The 24,109-nt window shown below is 37.2% G+C and overlaps 1 long non-coding RNA gene across 1 annotated transcript in view; it reads left to right on the plus strand.

Moving 5' to 3' along the window:
* The first annotated feature begins 5,753 nt into the window (after nucleotides 1–5,753).
* LOC125802215 (uncharacterized) overlaps nucleotides 5,754–24,109 on the plus strand; it is a 121,483-nt gene continuing 103,127 nt past the window's right edge. The window contains exon 1 of the long non-coding RNA XR_007439231.1: nucleotides 5,754–6,098. This is a non-coding gene — a long non-coding RNA (uncharacterized LOC125802215). The remainder of the gene's footprint in view (nucleotides 6,099–24,109) is intronic.

Raw genomic sequence — 24,109 nt, forward strand, 5'->3', positions numbered from 1 at the left:
AAGCATAACTGGTCAGGGATCGTTTATATTCGTGGTGTATTTATATCAGCCTGTCAAAATCTATAGAGCTGTCTGATCCTGCTGTCATACAGACCATTTGGATAGTGCACTGACGGCATTAGTCAATAGGTAGGCTACTCTGTTTATTAATTTTTTATTAAAGTCACTAAAAATCTTCAAACTACACTACTACTATTTGCAAACGTGCCACGTTCCTTGCAATACCCAGATTAGTTTCTAGTTAAGCGTTTAAAGCTACCAAATCAGCAAAGCCAACTGTTGGGAAAAACAGCACTACCCTCAACTGCTCCAGTGCGTTCCCCTTGATTCTTTTGATGGAAGCCCGAAGTAGAGTTGATAGAGAGACAGGATACTTAGATCTTCAGCAAATTAGCAATTTATTACAACAGAGCTCTGGGAACCCCTTCCACTCAGACAGAGTTTCAGTAGAAGAAGTTCAATTATCCTTACATTTGCAAGACCTTATATCCCCAAAACCCCACCCATACATACTGTGCAAAGGTCAGTTAAACGGTTCCTCAGCAACTATTTCTAACTGATTAAGTTAAATCATTTATTGATTACTACTGTTTTCTATGTGTCCTCCGGCCTCATCTCTGCTGCTTAGGCGCTGACTTCTGCATTACATGCTACAGACTGGACATTCAGTTTTGAGGTGTCAGCCTAACTGTCCTTTGCACACTCACCCACATACACAGTTCAGGTCCAATATCCAGAAACAACTCACTAGTTTCAGACACTTGAGTCAGCCCAAACAAGATCACTCACATGACACTTCATTCTCTTAATCATAATCAGGTTTTTGGATTAAATGTCAATTTGTCTGATCAGCTGAAAAATACCTTTAATATTAATATTTACTGTTTCTTAACAATACGTAACTAGCTCAGGCAACACCACTGAACATGAAGTAATCAAAACTATTTAAACCTTTATCATCGAAGTTACTCACCAGAAAGGGATGCATGGGCCTCATCTTTCTGCTTCTTTTTCTTCTTCTTCTCAGCTCCAGACTCAAACCGTCGCTTCATAGTTGAATTACCATTTAGTAGCAACTTCGCGCGGTGAACTTGTCTCCTGCCAAACTCAAGTAGCGTTGCTACTTTAGTTAGGACTAAGGTTGCCAGATAAGTTACGATTTTTCATCCTATTTGTTTATTTTATTTTAAGTTTTTAACTTACACAAATATTGCACTGGACAAGTTTTTGTATAGAATGGCCACATACACTTTAAAAATGGTTAAACATGCGCAAGATTTAGCGCCTCCATGCATTTTTTGATTATTTATTTGACTGGAAAATGTCACATCTGGCAACAACCAACAGAGCAAACCGAGCCGTGCCATTTCAGGCAATAGGGGTGGGGGCATTATATTATGCACAAAAATAATAACGTGCCGCTTTTAAGTAGTAGAGTAGGTGCCCCATGCAATGTTTAAAGACAACAAAGATGAGCGTATCATAAATAATTCACATTGGGTTTTAAATTTAATAATGTCATAATTTCAACACATTTCATTCTCAGTCAATTTGGCTCCCTGCAACTGCAAAATGGTTGAGGCCTAACGCTGGCTGCGTTGTCTGCGCATGCAGAGCGGCGGCCCTGTGTGTATATATATATATGTATATATATATATATATACATATATATATATATATATATATATATATATATATATGTCACGTCTGGTGCTGTTAGCTCCTCTGTCCCTTCCACACCCAGCTCTAACGGAGGTTCTCAGGTTAACAACTACACTACCCAGAATGCACCACCCGCTGACATCACGCACTCACCTGATCACGTGACACCTCACCTGCTTCCACCAGGAAGCCCCGAATACTGATTACTGGCACTATAAAGGTGCAAGCCAAACAGACTTCATCGCCGCGTATTGTAGGTTATCCTCGTACAAAGCGTTACTTATCTCTTGTCTCAGTTTACTTTGTGTATGACCTTGCTTTTTGTTTCTCGACGCCGATTTTTGCCTCTGCCTTTGATATTGGATTGTTTGTGTATGACCTGGACTGTGCTTTCACCACCGCCTCTTGGATTATCTCTGATACTGGATTGCTTGTGTATGAACTCTGGACTGTCTCTCGTTTATGGTATGGTTTTGTCTGCATTGCTCTGTCTACTGGTAATTACCCCTGTTTCTGTATCGACCCTGATTACATCTGTTTATTCTTATAATAAACACACTTTGTTTTTATCAGTATCTGCGCTTGTCTGCTATTCTGTTCTGACCATGACAATATATATATATATATATATATATATATATATATATATATATATATATATATATATATATATATATATATGAACCAAAGAAATAAACACAAAAACAGGATGAATAAACAAACAGGACTAACAAAAAAAAAGAAATAAACTGAGACAAAAAACAGCATCCTAACTGACGTGAAAATGTATAAGAAACAGACAGGAAACACATGGGGAAGGTAACGAGCGGGCGGAGTTACACTCAAGGAGGAGACTGGGAGGAGACAAAAAGTACAATAAAACACTGGGGAGCACACGGCAATCAAAACAAAGGCAGAATGGCAGGAAAACAACACAGAAAGACAGGAAAGACACTAAACAGGACAAGAATATGACAGCATTACTGATTCCAAATTAATCACGTGCATTATTGTTATTTTTTTGTTATTGTTATTGTCGCTTTAACATTTTTTTTCCACTGTGTGTAAATGCGAGGTGGGTGTTTGTAATAAAGTGTTAAATAATAGAGTATCAGTCAGGCTATACAGCAGTTTCTACAGAATCCTTTGGTTCTTTTATGACAAGCTGCTCGTCTGGGACTGATCTTCAGCTGAAGGATGATATCAGCTCCTACATACATATGCGATCTCTCTGAATGTCACTGTATCAAACCAAAGTTACTATGGAAACTGAGCGCAGCATCCGCCACCTGAAAGGGGATTGTGAAATTCGGTTCAGAGAGACAGTTATTACTGCGCCTCAAAGTCTTATTTAGACTCGACGCCTGTTGAGCCAAGCGTTGATTAAACAAGGCAATTTAGATAGCTTGTAATAATACGAGCCGGCAAGCAATACAGCGTGTGATTCAAAGCCCATTGCTTCTATTTGTTAAGCCGTCGTTGCTGTCACTTGGATTATTGCAGAAATCATGATTCAGCAGAACTGCTGTGTAATATTTTCATCCAGAGAGGAATAATTGCTCTGTCGCTCAAAATCTGAAGAGGCTAAACTTGTTTCTCTGGAGGTCAAATTCGCTCACCATGTAGCGACTATTCATTCAGGTTGTCAGCTTGGTGGATAACATTATGAGGACGATGTGAATTAAATCAAGAGTGCAAACTCTCAATACAAAGCTTGGAGCTGGGCATCATGAGACGGAACAATAATAGAAACTACAAGCTGTCACGATGGCCAGTCACACAACAGAGACACTTGGATACCAAACACACAGTTTATTAAATAAAGGGCTAAAAAAACTATAGACCATTGAAGTTGTGCGTCATTCTGTAGTCCTCATGTAGCTTTCATATCTAAACTTGCCTCTAAATAAACATGTTCAGAACTCTATACGTTTTATTCTGTGTAAATTTACCTACTAAACAACACAGGATCCTCTGAATTTCGAGATCGTTTAAGAGTCGTAATGAGAAAAATGCTTTAAGCTAATGCTTGGCTAACATCACAGCACAGTGGAAGGGAATGGCAGTGGACTCGATTTTGCACCCATTTTTTTTTTTTCATTGACATGGAAGCCCAATTATGGACATAAACAACATGGCGCCAACTTCAAAATGACAACACGACTTCAGTAGTCTATAGGAATGGTCAGGGACAGGCAAGGTCAGTAACAAAAGGGCAGCAGAGACAAGCAAAATATACCAGAGTGGGCAGGCAAAGAGGTCATACACAGAATATAAAAAAAACAAAAGAAGGCCAAAACAAAAGAGTAGTCAAAAATACAAAAATAGGATTGGCAATGAGTAAACAAACAAACTATAATAAAGGGCTAGGCAAAAGAGTGGTCAAAGAAGCTAAATGTTTCGATAACAAAAAAGCAAAATACAAATAAACCACTTAGTAGGAGAGCTAGAAAACAAGGTTCAATACCAGGCAACTAGGAACAGAAACAGGGGGCAATTTATACTAGAAGCACCAGGTGCGAATGATAAGAAGGCCGGCGAGTTAGAATGCCAAAGCGCCATGTGAGATTGGGAAGTAGAAGTAGAGTCGTTGGAGAATAAACTAGAGCTCATGGCAGGCAGACAGACAACGTCAGTACTGATACATGCTGTCACAATACTCTGGTTTAATGGACGATTCCCTGCATTAGCAAAACCTTCCTTCAGTTTTTGCTTCTTAACACTATCATCCCAAAACTAACCCTCTTCATTACAGTTATATTCAGTAGAGGACTAGCATGCCAATCTTCCAAGGTAAAAATATATCAACGCTCCACATTATTCTTAATGGCACTTCAAGATAATGGTAATCATCCAATGGCAATTGTCCATTTACAGAAGTATATGTAAAAAACTCATGTGCCCAGTCACAGTGGTGCTCATCAGCCATTTAAACAGTGGTTCATTTGAGAGTTGTATATAAAAATAGATAAATGGATAAATGAGTAATATAACCATGTATGGCTGATCAGCTTAGTATACAAAACTCTCAAATTTTAAAGAGCAAATTGGTCATATTTTGCTTTTATTACTTTGTAGGGCAGCTTTTAGCACATAGAGCTCTAAAAGTATATGCATCAGACTGTGTATTTATATATAAAAGAAAAAGTCAAGAAAAAGTATGTGAACGTTTTGTAATTTTATGGTTTTCTGCATAAATTTGTCATAAACTAAGTCAAGGGATGGACTGACCTTGCCCCACCTTGTCATGTTCAATCCTATGTCTAGTATGTTTCCCCACTTCCTAATTACCTCCCCCAGGTGTTCTTTATTACTCCAGCTCCACATTTACCCCATAGTTATGTTTGACTCTCTCTGTAGCAGATTGTTTTTTTCTTTTCATTTGTTACCTTTATTCTTTTTATTGTCTTCTGTTTTTGTTAATATTTCCTTTGTCTTTGTCTAGTTTTTTTATTTTTTCTTGATAGTCTTAGTATTTGTTGCTTTGTTAGTTTTCTATTGAGGCCTCTATTAAAAATATCTTGCATTTGCATCCTGCCTCTCATTCTGAGTTGTTACACTAGCTTTTTATTCCAAGGGTTCACTTACTTTTACCTTTTCCACAACCACTTTGATTGCTGGATGATATATTTTGTGTGTAAATCATATAGACACAGTATATTTGTCAATACTCTTGACTTGGATGAAGATCAGATAACACGTCACTTGCTCATCATTTACTTTAGGAGCCAGGTGAGCTCTGACTTTGGTGGATTGCTATTTAAACGGTGCAGCTACCTGAACGTGTCCAACAAACTCTTCTCAGCAGAGGAAACTGAGCTGCTGGTTGACGCTGTGAAGGAGCTCCAGCAGCTCATTTACGTTTTAATTGATGTTACGTTACGTTAAATTTACGTCGGACCTGTGTTGCCAAGATAGCAATGAACATCTGACTGGTGACTGCTGTCAAGGACTAAATCAGTCAGTGGTTCACCTGTGTTTTCTATTGCTTACCTGAACACACCTCATTTCCAGACCACCACACCCATCAGTGTAGATATACAGGGGTTGGACAATGAAATGGAACACCTGTCATTTTAGTGTGAGAGGTTTCATGGGTAAATTGGAGCAGCCTGGTGTTCAATCTTCATTAATTGCACATTATTGCACCAGTAAGAGCAGAGTGTGGAGGTTCAATTAGCAGGGTAAGAGCACAGTTCTGCTCTAAATATTGCAATGCACACAACATTATGGGAGACATACCAGAGTTCAAAAGAGGACAAATTGTTGCTGCACGTCTTGCTGGAGCATCTGTGACCAAGACAGCAAGTCTTTGTGATGCATCAAGAGCCACGGTATCCAGGGTAATGTCAGCATACCACCAAGAAGAACCAACCACATCCAACAGGATTAACTGTGGACGCTGTAAGAGGAAGCTGTCTGAAAGGGATGTTCGGGTGCTAACACGGATTGTATCCAAAAACATAAAACCACGGCTGATCAAATCACGCAGAATTCAATGTGCACCTCAACTCTCCTGATTCCACCAGAACTGTCCGTCACCACAATCAATTATTGTGGTCTAAAACCAGGTGTTTCACTTTCATTGTCCAACCCCTGTATTCAGAAGCACTGTTGCTATTTAAACAATGCAAATGGAAGGAAAGAAAATAGACTATAAAGTCACCCTTATTGTCAACAAGACTTTCATAACAATACAAACCACCACTACAATGATTCTAGCACTTTTTAATATTATCCTTGAGTCTCTTTTTAAGTTTTTCTGCACCGTAGTTCAGCTCTGAGATTCACTCTCTTTCTTGCATGCAGGTAAATGAGTTGGCCTAATGGAAGGTGTCAGGCGGAGGATCAGGGCACTGGCTTCCCCCTCACTGTGCAGAGAGATTAAATTTTGATTAATTTCTCCCAGCTAGCGCCAGCGGGTGCAGACTAGCTCGAGGAGAAGTGATAGCGCTGCTGTGATCCGGAGCAGATCCAGAAGGTCAACTAAGCTCTGCTCGGCTCTGAGCCCTATACTGTGACACACACTGCAGGATGATCCACACCGCAGGTGTGTGAAGATATGCTCATAGCCAACCAATATGAGTGACAGGTCGCCCGGAAAAGGTGTACATTTCAAAAACAGCCTCGTTACTTCTATTTCATTTCAGCTTGTTTTTATTCCGGCTTCTCATCGTTCAATAAAACCCCAATCCAGATAAATCTCTCCATCCAGATAGAGTGAATCTGATTGTGATTGGATGTAGAGAAGTATAAACATATACCAATTCCGACTCCCTATTGGTTTATACTGTGATCCATCGTCACACCTGCATACGAATTACTAAAATAAAGTAACTTTTCAATGATATTCATTTTTTTTTTATATGCGCTAGCATTTTACTGGCAAAAACTCAAGAACAGTTTGTTGCATTTGATTCATTAATACACAAAAAAATGTTTTTTGCATTTTTCAACTTGTTCTGGCTACTGCACTTGCGCAGATCTCCATGTCGAGACAGGGCTTTACAATTAGAATGCCTCACCTCCACCATTCTTGGCACAACCATCAAATTGATTGGCTCTTTTTGCTAAAGCTTCTTTAATATACTTACATTCTACTGTATATAAAATACTTTCATTTACAATGGGGCATATATGCAGCTGAAACACTAGGGAACAGCCTAGTGCAATATCCCAAATCATATTATCACCATTAACATTTTAATATTTTAACATTATAGTCATTATGGCTTTAAGAAAAATGTGTTTTGGGGAGGGGGGTAGTGCGCTATAGGACTCTGTGGGCGTGGCCTAAGCTTTTGTTCTTAATTGCTTTTTATTGTTTCTCCTTACATTACTTTTACTTTTATACTTTAAGTAGTTTTGAAACAGTACTTTTTAAAAAAACACTTTTAACTAAAGAGTAAAAAGCTTGAGTTGATACTTCTACAACTTCTACAGAAGTATTTGATTAAAATCTAGTATCTATACTTCTTACATACAGCGTAAATCAACAGCAGTGGACACTAAAGAATAATAAATAAAAGTTAAAACAAAGTTAGAAGAAGAAGCTTCATTAAAAAACCCTGGGGTTGGTCAGGAGCGTAGGAGCCATGCAAACGAAATCACAGAAGGTATCCAAGCCGAAGTCCTATTAGGCAAATCAGTTCACTTGGCAGCCATCTTTGCAGTGCAGCCAGGCAGTCATGTAAGCATTATTTACAGTCATGAGCAAGATCAGCCTTCCATCTGTTTCAATGAGGAGAGACCAAAATAAATACTCTAAACCAAAAGGTTGCATTACAGTTTCAAAGGCATACTAGTGCATCTCAAAAAATTAAATTAGAATATAATTGAAAAGATACTTTATTTTAGTAATTCAGTTCAAATGTAAAACTCATATATTATATAGGTGTTTTATACACATTATGGCTTACAGCCAATACCCAATACCCAAAAATCAGTGTCTCAGAAAATTGCAATATCCAAAAGCAGTGTGTAAGACTGGTGGAGGAGAACATGATTCCAAGATGCATGAAGACTGCGATTAAAAACCAGGGTTATTCCACCAAATATTGATTTCTGAACTTTATTAATATGAACTTGTTTTCTTTGCATTATTTGAGGTCTGAAAGCTCTGCATCTTTTTTTTTCAGTCATTTCTCATTTTCTGTAAATAAAAGCTCTAAATGAGAATATTTTTATTTGGAGTTTGGGAGAAATGTTGTCTGTAGTTTATAGAATAAAACAACAATGTTCATTTTACTCAAACATAAACCTATAAATAGCAAAATCAGAGAAACTGATTATCCTTCTTCTTGTGATTCCGTGTGAAAACTGGTGAGAACATCCGAAACACTGACAGTAAAAGAATAAATGCGAGCTTTGTTAATCACCTGTTAAATGTATAATGAATCGGGCATGGCGATTGTGCTTTTGAGGAGATCTCTCTCAGGGCCTAATTAAAAGCTTCACTTGGCTTGCAGTGTGTTTTCACTCTCTCTGCCAGTATTCTTAGATTAATCAAGCATTCCACTCGCCCTGCTCTGCAGCAGAGTCAGACTCATTTATTCATTTCCAAATATGAAAAAGGGCGAGCAGTTTTAGGACATGTTCATTTTTTTTTTACATTTCTACTGAAAATGTGCAAGAAGCAGTCTAGAATAGTGTTCTTATTTACGGTCATTATTAAGTTCACAACATTAACTGCAAAATCACATTTATGTAAATAATTAAATGCCTAGCTATGGCGTCATTTTACTGCCAATAGTCGAGAGTAGAGGTGGGCGGATCGATCCAAATATCGATAATATCGATACCAACGCTGGTATTGGTATTGAGCAATACTTGTGGAAAAATATCGATATTCAAGCTTTTTTTCTCTGCCGCACGCACTGACTGCTGCGCACGAGGATTCACCACAGTCTACTCTCTGGTCTCTTGTTGTTGCACATGCGTCACATGGCTCAGCAAAGCCAGCCAAACCGCCACGCAGGTAGGCTCAGCCTGGCCCCGCCCACTCAGCGCTCTCCTCGTGTCGACACGCCTCTACCTCAGGAGATTTGTGTTGAGTGATATTTTTTTACACTCTGTTTATTTAAGAAAAACTTGCATTTGAATTGCACTGAAAGGAAGACAATTCCTTATTTTTTATTGTTTTTCCAAATGACAATTCTATTAAAAAAAGAAACAAAGAAAGAAAGAACTAGAAAAGATGTCTAGTGAGGGGAGAATTTTTATTTTATTTTTTAATATTTTTTTACTTTATATTTAAACTTTGTTTTGTTACTGTTCCATTGTTTCTAAACAAAAAATGTTGATTGTGATACTAACGTATTTTGTTATCACTTACAATGTTTGGTGAAATTATATCCTAGGTTTTTGGATCATTTGGATCTATAAAGCTTAAATATTAAAAAGTATTGGTATCAGTATCGATATCGGCAATACTGGCCCTGCGTTTACTTGGTATCGGATCGATACCAAAATTCCCGGTATCGCCCACCTCTAGTCGAGAGTGAAGTTTTTGAATGCAAGAGTCTATTTCATGCAGCGCTCACGGATTTGATTTGCTCACGTGTAAAATACAGGTGTGCTCTCACAAATGTACCATGCTCTCTCTCAGATTATCTCTCCTCTTGTAGGAATCTGCGTGCTCTCTCGCATATATCATCCTCGTGTGTTATCTGGCTGTTCTTAATGTTTCGAGAGCGTGCGCTCACGCTCAACTTCCCCCTGTGTGCTCACGGAGCGTTCCCTGCTTGAGTGCTGAGCTCTTCACTGCAACAAATCTGCCAAAAGTCTTCAGCCAATCAGACGTGGCAACAGGATTTAACCAATTAAATTCCTAAAGCCGCTTGCTCTGCATTCTCATTGGTTGAAAAAAACGCGATGAAGACATTTTTACATTAATAGCTGAAATATGTTGCTCTGAAATAATAAAATATAATCAAAGATTTTACATAGTAAACTCCAAATTAGAATAAAAATGTTTTTACTATTGCATTATCAGCTTGGACCTAAATGACCAGTCTCAATAGAGCTGGAATGATTTTGGGAACACCGGCATTCTGACACGGCAGACCGGCTATGTTAGTTAGGCAACAGTTAGTCTCTATATCTGTTTCACATTTGTAATACCATAATATATATATATATAATATGAACCATTATAATTATTCCACAGAACATTGTATAAATTAATATTAATACATCACTTTACCTGAGTCCATTGACCCGAACCATCCGTCTTGGAGAAGTTTCAGGGTCAGAGCAAGCGGCATTAGGAATTTAATTGGTTAAATCCTGTTGCCACGTCCGCGAGCACACAGGTGGAAGTTGAGGTCGCGCACACTCTCAAAACATTAGGAACAGCCAGATAACACACGAGCATGATATATCCGAGAGCGCGCACAGATTCCTACAAGAGGAGAGATAATCTGAGAGAGAGCATGGTACATTTGTGAGAGCACACCTGTATTTTACACGTGAGCAAATCAAATCCGTGAGGGCTGCATGAAATAGACTCTTGCGTTCAAAAACTTCACTCTCGGCTATTGGGAGTAAAATGACGCCATAGCTAGCTTGTTTAAATTGTCATAACAGTGCTGAAACTGTAGTCTAGTTTGTGAAATGTGTGAGACACATTCCTCAACTGTGACTTTAGAATCACAATCCGGGATCCATGGTTAGAGCAGTTTTAAAAGTGAAAGCAGTTGTAAAAGTAGTATTCCTAAGTGTGTAGAGAGGACAAAATTTTCTTATAAAAGGCATCAGTGTGCTTCTTCGTCCATTTCTGCCACTCCAATTGAATTTATTCTAAAAACATGGTGTCTGGTAGGTCTTCCCAGCAGTTTTTCTGAACACAACAGCCTTTTCTGGTTATCTAAACCGCTGTGGCACTGCTAATGGCTTTATTTCAAGTGCTACTGCGAACACAGAGATATCAGAATTGCAAATTTATCTACTCATTTATACATATGGGATTGTTACTGTGAATTTCTACAGTAGTGGGATTATTACTGTGAATTTCTACAGAAGTAGGATTATTATTGTGATTTGGTCATTTTCAAGGTAATTACTGTGGTTTTGGCCGCATTCAGAGTATAATACTGTAAAAGTATTTACGGTAGTTAATTGTGCAGAAACACGGTATACTACTTTGGATTTCATAGCATTTTTTTTACAGTGTGGGAATCACAGGGCATCTTATGATACAATATTGTCATAATACTGTGCTTTTGTGATTGTCAATATATTGCAAGACAATTTTCTACAGCATCTGTGTTATTAAAGAGGATAAAATACTAAAATATTAAATACTAAAACACTAAATAAGAAAATACTATGAATTTTGGGTTTATTGGTGTTATTGGTTGCAGTTTCACAGAATTTCACAACCAATATTCTTCAAAGCAGGTTTACTCTATTCTTTTAGGGATTATAGCGCCACCTTATGAGGTAGGGAAGCAGTAATTTTAGTAAGTCTAATTCACAAACATTTATACATAAATTACAGTGTATTTTAACTTAACATACAGCTCTGAGTATTACTGGAGGAGCCTGTTTGCCTGTTAAAATGATATATGGCATTCCTGCCTTGAATATATAAATGTATACAGTGTTACACCATGATTGTGTACATTAGTGATATCCCAAACCCTACAGCCCCAGTTCTGCACTGCTTGTTTGTGGAGTGATGGAGGGATGCAGTGTTGTTATTCAGAAAGAGGAGATGGTGGGGAATCTCTGGTTGTTTATCAGGACTCCCCCTGATGATATCAATCCTCTCCTCCCACACAACACCCTCCTGACTGTCACTCATCACCCCATCCCCCAGACTGAGCTGTGGTATTGATGAGCTGTAGGGTGGGGTGAGAGACGGCTTCGCTCCATCACACTTCTGATTCCCCTATTTTATCAGAAACGCTGAGAAACATTAATATTATTCATGATGCATTCTGTCTTTTGCTCCTCTTTCCCACAGTCCAACAGTGAGACCAATCTGTTTGTTTCTAGACTAAAAAAAATTCTTTTTTACATTACAAAAGAAATATGAGACAAAAGACCAACAACTCCTGCCCTTTGGAGATTACTAGGTGTTTTTATTTCTGGCATTTACAATGTTTTGCTCATTTTATGCTGTGATTTTCCTTGGTCTACATATATAATGTCTTTGTTACTTAGTACACCAGTGACGACTTTCTTATTCAGGACTTTCCAAATGATTGTTCAAGCTATGGCCTAAATTTGTGCTCCAATTGCTCTGATTGATTTTTCATCTTTTCTAGGCTTCACAAATGCTTGTTTTTCACCCATAGACTCTCCTCTAACTATAAATGCATAGTCAATAAGCAGAACCCAAATCTGAAACTGAGTATTATATATAAAAAAGGAATATGATACAAAAGACCAACAATTCCTGCTCTGCTCTCTGGAGGTTGTTACTAGGTGTTTTTCTTTATAGCATTTACATTTTATAGCATGTTTTGGTCATCAACTGCTATAGTTGTCTTTGGTCTGCTTGTTTCACATCAGTTACATAGTACACCAGTGACGACTTTCTACTTCAGGAGATTCCAAATGGTTGTTCTGGCTATGAAAAGTTGTTTTTCTATCTGCTCTCAGCTTCACAAATGCTTGTTTTCACCCATAGACTCTCACAGATCTGTGTTTTTCATGTTAGATAGATAGATAGATAGATAGATAGATAGATAGATAGATAGACAGATAGACAGATAGATAGATAGATAGATAGATAGACAGATAGACAGACAGATAGATAGATAGATACTTTATTTATCCCGAAGGAAATTTAGGCATCCAGCAGCAACAACACAATAAAAAAAGAAACATATTAAGAAACAAATTTAAACATAAATTAAAACACAGAAAAATAGAAAATATATAAGGCTATAAAAAACATACTATAAATATATATATAAATAGGTAAATATATATCTGTAAACGGAGCAGTACAATAGATGTTGCTAATGGTCATTAAATAATTAACAGAGCAAAGTGCAAAATGCAATGACATTGATTATAAAAGTGACTGATGTGCCATAGAAATATAAATATAAATATGCATACATTACAAAATAGTTCTGAAAAGTGAATATGTGAATACCCAATCATGGGTAAATGTACTTGAATGTAAGTGAGGTTGGGGAAGTGATAATGTAAAGAATTAAGAATTAAGTGGTTGAATAATAAATGCACAATCTGTACAGATAAAACCCCAATCTAAAACCGAACAGTCAGGCATTTTGCGCTATTTATTTATTGTTTGAGTAATCCGTGTTTTAGGACACACCTGGGCAACAAAACACACCTCACAGTCATACGTTCCAATACTTTTGCTCATAAGAAAAATGAGTATCAGATCCAGATGGAAATACCTGGAAATAAAAACTAAAATGTTGATCTTTTGTATTATATACATCTTTTAATGTAAAACACAAATATTTTTAGTCTACAGCAGATAAAATATGGATCAGCCTCAAGAATCAATATAAGAGCGAGAGATATAGAGACAGTATAGAGAGAATGTGTACACACACACTCACTCGTCCGTGCTGGAAGGTTGTAATGTGTGCTTATAGCAGATGAAACATTGCAGCCTCAGCATCAATAGAAATCTCTGTCAGCATCTTTATGTTTGACCTTAAACTGTCTCTTTACTCCAGCCAGCAACCCCTGAGTCCGGATACCTGCACCCACAATACACTCAACTCAGCATTAATGAAACAATTAAACAATCCAGAACATCAGTAACTGGTGCTAATAGTATGTAATGCTTTTTTATAGGTTTTTAATAGTTTTTTTTGCTCCTGGGTTCCCTGGGTTACCACTGCTATATATCCTGTATATATGTGCACTGAACATAACCTGGATTTGTATTTATACACTCTAAAAGGAGACTGCATCACACCTGCCCAAATCCCCCAAATCCCCAAAATTTACAGACATCAGCTTTAAGTTTCTTGTAAAAAGTCAGTCAAACTAAATAATCTGTTTTGGGGGTCTTCTGAGCAATTAAACAGGGGTTTGTTGGTCATGCTATATTGGGCATGTCCTCCTACCTCTCACTCACCATCAGTGTGTAGTCATTCCCCTCAGGCTGCTGCTGTCTTCTCTTTAGATTTACAGTATAAACTGCAGGTGTTCAGTGTTGTAGGCTATAAGAGCAAGTCGCTATGGTTGGTGATGTTAAGTGTGACGATATGCTGGCGGGTTTCAGCTGGTCAATCTTATATGGCTGTTAGTAAGCCAGATATGTAATATGTTTCCAGTTGCTAACTTGCTAAATTGTCAAAAAAATAAATATAGTGTTATTCCATTTGTCACGGAAGCCAAACACAGGACAGACAAGCGTGGATACCAAACATACAATTTATTAAATAAAAGATCAGGCTTGTAAGAATAGTCAGGGACAGGCAGGGTCAATAGCCAAATAACAGCATAAACAAACAACATACCAAAGTGAGCAGGCAATGAGGTCATATACGGGAAATCCTCAACTGGACAAAACTGCAAGGCAAAAGGATAGTTAAAAATACAAGGAAAGGCGAGGTAAAAGAATGAGAATAGATTCAGTTCTGAGGCGAACAGTGAGTGAAAAAAGAGGCTATTCATACTAGAGAGTCCAGGTGTGAGTAATGCTTAGAAGCACGGAGAGCTGGAACACAGATGAGGCCCTGCATGTCTGGAGGGTTGAGCACAGGTGCATTCTGGGAAATGGAGTCTTTTTTTGGGAGTACTAGAATTTGTGACAGTCAGACAGACAGTGACTGGCACCCTCATATATAAATTTTATTAAATGTAAAATGTGTCATTGACACAACTTCCTGGGATTGTCAGCAGAACATAAAATACACATTTTCCACAACTTAGGTCTATAAAGGTAAACTAAAAACATAAAGAATGTTTAAGTTGGTGAGACTTTTTTATACATATGATAAATGAATTGTCTGAACCAAAGATTTCTAGTTGGCACATGTGGTCCTGGTTTTCTTCAAAACATAAAAGTTTAGGTTTGAGCCTTAAAAATGTAGTGCAGTTGCCTTAAATTCTGAGTTTTCTTAACTTTTTCTTTTTTACAGTGTAGTAAATAGGAAATAACAACCAAACATGCTGTAAAGAAGGTCAATCGATCAACCAAAATGAACCCAAATAAACTCAAAGCCCAAAGGACCTTTAAAGGATTGGTACCAGGTACCAAAAGTCATCATTAAAGGTCTTGTGAAGATTTTTACACTTTAAGCCCTGATGAGTTGAATTTACTTTTTTTTTTTTTAATTGAGCAAACCAGTCGCCTTAAATAAGTAACCTAATGGATACTGAAAACTTAAATTAGCATAACTTAAAACTTATATATATATATTGTTTAACCAATTCACTTGCCATTTATTTGTGTTTCCAAATAAATAAATATGTTAATTTCTTCTTATTTTTCTTTTGAATTCCATTTGACTTATGAAATATGTTTTTTTTTTAAATAAATATTTAAACTGTAAGCCTGTGATTAAAAGGTGAATTAAGAAGCCACAATTTATGATAAATCACAATATATGATCCAGAAGTTTACTTAATGTAGCCCCGGGGGGAATGACTACACACTGATGGTGAGTATCAGAAACAGGAGGACACACCCAAAATGCAAATATTTTTTTCCCAACAGACAAAACTAAGTTATTATTATTATATTAAGTTGACTCAACTCAAAGATCTCTGTTTGAATGTTTGTGCTCACAAATGTTCACCTAATTTATAATATTTATGACTTATATTTGATAATATCCAATTTTACATAAAACAGAAAACAAAAAATAAGTTTAAACTAATTGTGGGTTTACAGTGCAGGATTTAAACAATATCAGGCAGATGCATTTAATGTTATGAAATATTACATATGATATTTCTGCATAATAATAGCATAACAAACACACACACACACATAAATTCAAGCACACACACACTGTTAATAGAGAACTGTAATTGACAAGTGACGCTTGACTTGCGTTTTTATTTTTTTTAATAAATGTTCCCATTTTCTCCCCAATTTACACGACAAATTACACAACCTACTCACTAGGACTCCCCCCTATCACTAGTGATACCCCAACCGCTTATTTTAAGCATATTGCCAAGCAGCCAGCGTGCTTGGAGGAAAGCACAGTGACTCGGTTCTGATACATCAGCTCACAGACGCCCTGTGCTGCGGACATCACCCTAGGAGTGATGTGAGGAGTGAGCGCCATCTACTGTACTGTACCCACCCGGAGGGAGCAGGGCCAATTTTGCTCCCTCTGAGTGCCAGCTGCTTGATGGCAAAGCTGCATGAGTGGGATTCGAACCTGTGACCTCTTGCTCATAGTGGCAGCGCTTTAGACCACTGGGCCAATCGACGCCCCTGATTTGTGTTTTTAAATTGTGAAATTTAAATTTAGAAATCGTGGCTAAAACTGATGCTTTAAAGCATCCGATGTGTTTACAGGCCTGATGGTTGTTAGTAGAAACGTAAACGATTCAGTTTTGGAGTTTTCAGACTGAGACTCGTCTGTACCAGGCTTTCTGAAGATCGTCTCACAGCAGGAATAATAATGAGCGGTAAACTCAGGTCTACACGCCTTTTTTCCTGAGTTTTTTGATATGCTGATGTGTATCTGTGGCACTGTTGAAATTCTTTGTTGCGATTAGAAGCTCATTGAGTATGAGGACTTGATAAACCACAAAAGAGACACTTCCCTCTCACATCTCTCTCACGTCTCCCTCGAGGGGCTCGTCTGCTTTGTGATGATTTTTGCAGTCAAAATATGTCAACTCGCTCGCTGTGAGACGCCTCTCTTTCTTTTTCATTCTCTCTCTCTCTTTTTTTCTCGCTCTCACTTTTTTATTCTCTCTCTCTCTCTTTGTGTCTGTTTCTGTCAATGCTTTTCATGTCACACAGAAAAAAATCCCATTTTTATCTCAACAGCTAATGAGATTCTTCTGAGAGATTACGGCAATTATGTAATTGATAATTCTCATATCTTACAGCTCTGAATCCGGTTCTCTGATTTTGCTATTTATAAGTTTATGTTTTATTCTATAAACTCCCAAATTCCAAATAAAAATATTGTCAGACAATGAATAAATAAATTAATGTACAAGACCAGTAAAAAGTTTGGACACACCTATTTTCATTCAGTGTGTTTTTATGATTCATTTTACAATGAAAGTATTTCAGCTGAAAAGAAATAGAGGATTTACATGTTTTGTAAACAAAATTTTAGGACAAATTAAAAATAAAATAAAATTGTATGATGATATTTTTTGTAACAAAAGTAAATTGTGTTATGCCATCAGATTTTTGTTACCAGATGCAAAAATGGAGACATCCAAAAATTGTTAAAACATTTGTTTTTAAAATTTGCATAAACAAAAAATTTAATGCAGAAATGATGTAATCTCAATTAAATATAAGGTTTCTTATGGGGAGGTGCTTCTCAGACAGGAAGTACAAGGGTCACAGTTGGAGAACATCAAGAGCTGAGTTTGCCTTTTTAGTTTGCCGTAAGCTTCCTGTGTAAAAAGTTTTTTTTTGTTGGGTAGCGTAGTTACAGCCTCAAAAATTCCACCCACACGCGCAAACCTCAAACTATTCTGCATAGATGCACGTCTGACAAGATAAAATCGTTTCGACAGGAAGCAAAAATTTGTTTTTCCTTTAAATGCTAGACAGCAATAGCCAACAGCTGCCTGCTCTGGTAATTGTGGTCTTATTTAACGTCAGTCGAATGGCCTCCTCCTCTCGAAGTAGGCGGTTCTTTGGTACGCTTTGCAGACAGAAGAAAAGATCTGCTTTATCAGCTGTTTTATTTATTTTAGCTCCAATATTTAAATGTTTATCCGCAGACACTCTTTTTACCGCTCACACACTCTTTCTCTGTGTAAATCCATTTAAAATAATTGATTTCTGAACTCTTAAAACTTGAATATGAACTTGAACATTTCAGAAAAAATATGGTTTAGGGTTTAGTGCCTCTTTAAGCACTAATGATATCCTTGATAAGTTTTTTGTTGAAACGATAGAAAGATTTAAATAAGATTAAATATTAAAATAAGCCAGGATAAGAATAAAAGGTAATGCAAGTGATGCAAACTCAGGCATTCTCAGATTTTGCTATTTATAGGTTTATGTTTGAGTAAAATGAACATTGTTGTTTTATTCTATAAACTACAGCCAACATTTCTCCCAAATTTCAAATAAAAATAATGTTAGAGCATTTATTTACAGAAAATGAGAAATGACTGAAATAACAAAAAAGATGCAGAGCTTTCAGACCTCAAATAATGCAAAGAAAACAAGTTCATATTCATAAAGTTTTAAGAGTTCAGAAATCAATATTTGGTGGAATAACCCTGGTTGGTTTTTAATCACAGTTTTATTTCATGCATCTTGGCATCATGTTCTCCTCCACCAGTCTTACACACTGCTTTTGGATAACTTTATGCTGCTTTACTCCTGCTGCAAAAATACAAGCAGTTCAGTTTGGTGGTTTGATGGTTTGTGACCATCCATCTTCCTCTTGATTATATTCCAGAGGTTTTTAAATTTAGTAAAATCAAAGAAACTCATACTTTTTATGTGTTCTCTTATTTTATTCCAGAGCTGTATATATGGTATCAGTCAAAAGTTTGTTCACACATTTTTTCATGCACTAAGTATGTTAAACAAACCAAAATACTAAATGTAAAGCATTTAGGTGCTCTTATCTGGGGAGCTGTTAACTCTGATGATTTTATCCTGTACAACAGAGGAAACTCTTGCTCTTCCTTTCCTGGGGTGGTCCTAATCAGTGCCAGTTCCATCCCAATGTCTTTTGATGGTCTTTGCGGCTGCACTCCTAAAGCTGACTGAGAAAATGCCAAAATGTGCAAAGTTGTCATCTAAGCAAGGCAAATTTATTTATATAGCACCTTTTATATCATGACAAAAAACATTAATTAAAAAAACAATTGTTAAAATAAAAATAAAGTGCATTAAAAAGAAAACAAACGACATAAAAACAACAATAATAAAAATACAAATAAAGTAAGATAATAAGATAAGGTAATGCCATCTAACCAAGAGGTGCATCTTTGAAGAATGTAAAATATAAAACATATTCTGGTTTATTTAACACTTAACACATGATTTTCTTCATAGTTCTTCATCAATGACCACATTTTTTAATGCTGAATAAATGTTTATTTATTTTTTTTTTTATGTTAAATGGTTTGACAAAGTTAAGTTTTAATTTGGCATCAACATATTATCTTTGTTACGCAAAAGAACCTGGGTATTGTTTTAACTTTTGTTGCTCCAGTATTTGACTTTCTACTGCTTAACATTTAATTTTAATCAGGAGAGTCACTAGAAACAATTATCCACATGCATTACTGTGTTTTACGCTTTTTTTTTTCCTTTAAGGACAGTTTTAACACCCTTGTACTGGCTTTCAATTACAGGGTAATTGGGCCGTTCACACTGTGGGTTTCTCTAGAGACTGAAGTGACAAATCATTACCTGCCTCGCTGGACTGCAGGTGAGAAAATGTCCTTTACTTTACATTTCCCCCAGCTGCTGAGAAGAACCTCTCTATAAACCCACAGCGACCTTCTCTGAGGAACCTTAAACCACGCACTGCCACAGTGCACTGATCCTGGCTTTAATTATGAACTGATATGACATACAGGTGTTGGAGAATGAAAGTGAAACACCTGGTTTTAGAGCACAATAATTGATTGTGGTGACGGACAGTTCTGGTGGAAACAGGAGAGTTGAGGTGCACATTGAATTCTGCATGATTTGATCAGCCGTGGTTTTATGTTTTTCAGATACAATCCGGGTTAGCACCCGAACATCCCTTTCAGACAGCTTCCTCTTACAGCGTCCACAGTTAATCCTGTTGGATGTGGTTGGTTCTTCTTGGTGGTATCTCGCTGACATTACCCTGGATACCGTGGCTCTTGATGCATCACAAAGACTTGCTGTCTTGGTCACAGATGCTCCAGCAAGATGTGCCCCAACAATTTGTCCTCTTTTGAACTCTGGTATGTCTCCCATAATGTTGTGTGCATTGCAACATTTAGAGCAGAACTGTGCTCTTACCCTGCTAATTGAACCTTCACACTCTGCTCTTACTGGCAGTGCTATGGCCCAATGTGCTTGGGCAACTGCCCTTTTGCCGTCCTTGGCTGATATTGCCCTTCCGAGGGAGGGGAAAAAATAATATAGGCAAATATGATTTCATATTTCAACAAGATTTTCTTTATAATTCGTAATTTTGATTGAAGTTTCGTAAAACAAAGTTTTCAGACACCTCGAGAGGGAGGGGTGCGGGCGTAGCGGGGGACATGCAGCACGCTTCACTAGAAAAAAAAAAAAACGCAGCACACGACCGGGCGGCGCTTCCGCCGACTAGCAGAGACCCAAGAGGAGTTTGAAGATGCCGTGGTCAGTGTTCACAGCTTTTCTGAACTAGTTCAAGTTCAGTTCATACATGCTCAAAGTGAACAGTTCACATTCAAAGTTCACAATTTTAATTCTGAACTGGTTCAAAGTTCAGTTCATTTTACTTTTTTGGTGAGATATTCAAATAAAGACTTTTTTTTGCACTACAAGCTAGAAATCACTATACGTTATTTGAAACTGCTCATTCTAGACATTTGCTCATGACACTGCAATTGTGGGTTTCTTACCAGGTGATGAATATCTCTCTCTCTCTCGCTGTCAGGTGAGGGTGCAGGGAGGACGCGGAGGTGGACGCAAATGCAAACAAAAAGGGATTTATTACAGAAAACAAATACAAACACAGGGAATAAACTGAAAACAGGACTGAGGAAACTGGGGAACACATGGAGCACTGACAGATGATAAACATACAAGGATCGACACCGGGGAAATGGAACACGGACCTTAAATAGAGGTGCACACACACAGGAAACAGGAAACACCTGGGACGAAGGGGCGGAGCTACAAATGAACACAGGTGAGTGGAAAAACACTGGGAATGAAACACAGAGGAGCCGGGTCACATGAGAACATACAGACAAGAGAACAGACAGGACATGACACTCGCGCGCTCTCTCGAGCCCTCCGCGCTCTCTCCAGCCATACGCCAGCCAAGTTTCTCTCGTTGTGTTTCAAAAGAGAAAGCAGATGTCACAAATTCATCATTTACAGGGATGTTTGCCGTTCATGACACATAATGTGAACTAATTCACGTTCAAGTTCTTTATTAAAAAATGTGTTGCGTTCAGTTCAAAGTTCACGAAAAAATGAGCGCGTTCAATAAACGTTCACGCACAACACTGGCCGTGGGAGTAGAGTGACTTCCCTGAAGGTGAGCTTTTTCTTCAGGTTAGAGCAACTGCCCTTCAAGATTCCTGTGCACGTCCCTGCTTACTGGTGCAATGTGCAATTAATGAAGATTGAACACCAGGCTGCTCCCTTTTTAGCCATGAAACCTGTTTACTGAAGATCAGGGCTGATTCTGATAAAAAAAGAGGCTTTTTTCATTGCAGATTTGTTCAATATTTGTTTATTCATAAAGATTAAATAAATTCAATTCAATTGAATTAATAGATAAAATATACAATATTTTATAGACTATAAAGCCCATCGTATTATACAGCACACTATCAATGAATATCTTTTTTCTGGTCTATTTTAATACATAAGGCGCATCAGATTATACGACGCATTTTATGCAACATTAGTAAGGAACAGGGGTGTCGCCATGTTTTCCTTCTAATGGGGAAGCTGGAAAATGCTGGGGAAGTGCCTAAGTAAACAAAACATTTTCTTTCAAAGACAAATGAGAGCTGGATGTTAATCTACACAGAATTCTCTCCTGAAAACTGTTTTTTTGGCCAAATAAAGCGCTTCCATTTATTTTACAGTAAACTGGCCCAGTTTAGCAGCACTTAGCGCTAGTAAATGCTGCCCGACAGCGCTACACTGAGGAACCCTGAGTGTTCTGGTAACCCAGGGCACTATCAGCTAGCGGTTTGTCCCATGTAGCTTGTTTTAACACAGTAAACACGCAGACTACAGTCCAAAATACTACCTCTGAACGGTGAAAGAGCTAGCGCTTAGCGCTGCGGTTAGCAGCTAATGCTAATACTGCTCCAGCCTTAGTGCTGGAGAAACTTCACTGAAACTTCTGTTCCTTTACTGCTCCTTAATACCTGACTGGTAGAATTTATACATAAGGAGCACCGGATTATAAGGCATACTGATGATTTTTTGGGAAAATTAAAGTTATATCACCTATAAAAAAACAGACTATTAATTTAATACACAAATATGCTAAACATACTCGTTTAGTTTAGGTTTTTTTATTAGATTGGTTGGTTTCCTCTTAGATAAAGGCTGCAGATCAAATAGTTCACAGCCATCAGTGTTGATTTATTCCTAAACTCAGGCACAAGGCATGAAATAAAATTGTTGACGGGGTGTAAGATAGCAAAGAGCATCGCAACGCATCTTATGCAGGGCGTACAATAGGGCCCTTAGTCTTTTTAGGAAAATCAATGATTAAAATATCAGATTTGATATCAGAATCAGTGCTATTTCTCATCAAAGGGTTTAAACATGGTTCAGTGTATTTTGAAAACATCTTAAGGCATGAGAACCAGGTACCTTTATTTCAGAGAGGAGGAGAAGAAGAAGAAGTAGAAGAAAAAGAAGTAGAAGAGAAGAAGAAGAAGAAGAAGAAGAAGAAGAAGAAGAAGAAGAAGGAGAAGAATTAGAAAAAGAAGTAAAAGAAAAAGAAGTAGACAAAGAAGAAGAAGTAGAAATAGAAGTAGAAGAAAAAGAAGTAGAAGAAGAAGTAGAAGAAAAAGAAGAAGAAGAAGTAGAAGAAAAAGAAGTAGAAGAAGAAGTAGAAGAAAAAGAAGTAGAAGAAGAAGAAGAAGAAGAAGTAGAAGAAAAAGTAGAAGAATGAGAAAAAGAAGAAGAAGAAGAAGAAGTAGTAGAAGAGAAGAAGAAGGAGGAGAAAAAGAGGAAGAAGTAGAAGTAGAAGAAGAAGCTTTAAAGATAGCTTTAAAGATTATCCTGGAGAAACTTCACAAACAAAACTTAAAAAATCGAAGTTTACTGTAAATAAACAGAAGCTCTTTACTCACCCAAATAAACAGTTTTAAAACTTTTGTACTAAAAGTTTTACACAATCAAAATTTTAAGAATCAAACGGAAAAAGTGTAAATGTACTCAGTCCAAAACAGAAACAAGTATATATAAGTAAATATAGATGTTTAAATATACTTTGTTACTTCTTCTATTTTTCTTTGCAGTTATTAGAAAATTATTTGAGTTTCGATTTTTGCTTCTAAATTGCAATTGTGATGGAAGATTTCATATTTTTGTCTAAAGCTTTGGGTACAAAATCAATTTTACATGTATTTTTACTGTATATAGACAAAATACAAAATACAAAAAAAAGCATGTAGGAAATTGAGACTAGACCAGTGACCAGATCAGTGTAGATTTATTCCTAAACTCTGATGCTATTTTAACGGCAAAGGCACGAGGTGTGAAAATAGACTGTTGATGGGGTTTAAGATAGCAATAAGCATCATGATGTGCCTTAATGTAGTAGGGCACTTTTTTCTTTTTGGGAAAATTAATGATTAAAATATCAGAATCAGTGCTATTTCTCATCAAATGGTTGAAACATGGTTCAGTGTATTTTGAAAACATCTTAAGGCATGAGAACCAGGTAACTTCATTTTAGAGAAGAAGAAGAAGAAGAAGAAGAAGGAGAGGAGATACTGTGGAAAAGTCAGATTTATGGCAATATAGCAGAGCAGTTCTGCCTGTAACACATCGTTTGTAGCTTTAAAGATCTGTATTTAATGGAATCTGCAGTTCTTTGTAGACGTTTCATCTCGGGACAGGGTCTGGCATGACCTCAGGTAAATTTCTCTCTCCCAG

This window comes from Astyanax mexicanus, chromosome 5 (genome assembly GCF_023375975.1).
Source record: "Astyanax mexicanus isolate ESR-SI-001 chromosome 5, AstMex3_surface, whole genome shotgun sequence".
NCBI lineage: Eukaryota > Metazoa > Chordata > Actinopteri > Characiformes > Acestrorhamphidae > Astyanax > Astyanax mexicanus.